Consider the following 2,264-nt stretch of genomic DNA (forward strand, 5'->3'; position numbering starts at 1 on the left):
CCCAAGTGCCAGCCTCCTCAGAAATGAAAATTCATGTAAGTTTCTGTTCAAGTTTTGAGCTAAATACCTGGTTCTATTACCTTCAAATACCAAATGCCTTCTTGGTTTTTGAGGGAAATTTTTACATGGTTTAAGGTTGACATGGTTTAAGGTTGACAGATAGGTTAAGGTTGACAGGATGGTTTAAGGTTGACAGATAGGTTGATTCCTTGTTGGGTAATTCTGAACTTCCTAGTTTTTCCTTTGGCCTTTTTACACGCTTAAAAGTTGGTCCTTGGCTAGGTACTATTACCTATCAATTTTCACTCTATATTACTACAAGTTAGTAGTTTCTTTCATTATTTTGCCTAGTGTACGCTGTAATAGATGTGTACATTCTACGAAGGACCTAGGAGTGTACTTTATTTGTTTTCCCAAGTTGTAGGTAAATACTTCAAGGAGTTCTAGGAGATCGGAGTCTTGGGCGGATACTGGATACCTATAGGTACCTACCAAGATTTCCACAACTAAATCTCCCTTGTTGTGTGTTCCCAGGTGTTTGGTATTCTACTTCTATTCGGAGCCTGGATGGTACTAGGAGCCCCCGCCTCAGATCTTCAAATCACCCAAGTGCCAGCCTCCTCAGAAATGAAAATTCATGTAAGTTTCTGTTGAAGTTTTGAACTAAATACCTGGTTCTATTACCTTCAAATACCAAATGCCTTCTTGGTTTTTGAGGGAATTTTTTTACATGGTTCAAGACAGATAGGTTGATTCCTTGTTGGGTAATTCTGAACTTCCTAGTTACTTTCTATTTTTCCTTTGGCCTTTTTACACGCTTAAAAGTTGGTCCTTGGCTAGGTACCATTACCTATCAATTTTTACTCTCTATTACTACAAGGAAGGAAGGAAAGTAATGTAATCGGGTCAAAATTTCGATGGTCAGTTTTTAGTGCCAAAACACGTTTTGAGGTCCCTAGAGCCTAAATCCAAAGTTTCAGCCATTGGTCCGTGTGTGTGTCTGTCTGTCTGTCTGTAAAATATCTCGAGAACGGTAAGAGCTAGAGACTTGAAATTTGGTATGTAGATGTCAAATGTGACAAGGATGCGACAAGGCCCAGCCTTTAGACAATGATTTAGGTACTACAAGTTAGTATTTTCTTTCATTATTTTGCCTAGTGTACGCTGTAATAGATCTGTACATTCTAGGAGGTACCTACCGAAGGACCTAGGAGTGTACTTTGGTATTTTCTTTCATTATTTTGCCTAGTGTACGCTGTAATAGATCTGTACATTCTAGGAGGTACCTACCGAAGGACCTAGGAGTGTACTTTATTTGTTTTCCTTTATTTACTTCAAGGAGTTCTAGGAGATCGGAGTCTTGGGCGGATACTGGATACCTATACCTGCCTCGGTGGCGTAGTGGTCAAGACGCTCGCCTGGTAAACAGGAGGGCGTGGGTTCGATCCCAGCCGGGGCATGGAAGAGTCTTGGGCGGATACTGGATACCTATACCTGCCTCGGTGGCGTAGTGGTCAAGACGCTCGCCTGGTAAAAGGGAGGGCGTGGGTTCGATCCCAGCCGGCGGTAATCGAACCCGCGGCCTAGCTATCTTCCAAGCTAGGCTGGTATAAAGGAATTTTTCCTTATTAGTATACTAATATACTAATAAGGAATTTTAATTAATTATACCTAGGTCTGTCAGACGGTCAGAACGTGTGAGACGGAAAAAGCTTCCTACTAGTGATGTTCGATCTCGAGTAAAAGATCGATCTTTTGAATCGATTCTAATCGGAAGGCTAAAAATCGATCCATCGGATCGATCTCACCTAAAGAATCGATCTCAAGAAAATCGATCTTTCACGCACTTGGGTTTTGTGACTTTTGTGTGAAAAACTCAAAAACATGAAAAAGACACAACAGACAAAATCAAATTGCGATTGATTGATTCAATTAGCTTGGTACGTGTGAGACGGAAAAAGCTTCCTACTAGTGATGTTCGATCTCGAGTAAAAGATCGATCTTTTGAATCGATTCGAATCGGAAGGCTAAAAATCGATCCATCAGATCGATCTCACCTAAAGAATCGATCTCAAGAAAATCGATCTTCGATCTTTCACGCGCTTGTGTTTTGTGACTTTTGTGTGAAAAACTCAAAAACATGAAAAAGACACAACAGACAAAATCAAATTGCGATTGATATTGACTGATTGATTCAATTAGCTTGCGAAAACGAAATGCGAGTTTTGAATATTCGCTCTCTCACAATGCTCATATTAAAAAAA

This window comes from Diaphorina citri, unplaced genomic scaffold, assembly GCF_000475195.1.
Source record: "Diaphorina citri unplaced genomic scaffold, Diaci psyllid genome assembly version 1.1 scaffold1316, whole genome shotgun sequence".
In the NCBI taxonomy this organism is placed as follows: Eukaryota; Metazoa; Arthropoda; class Insecta; order Hemiptera; family Psyllidae; genus Diaphorina; species Diaphorina citri.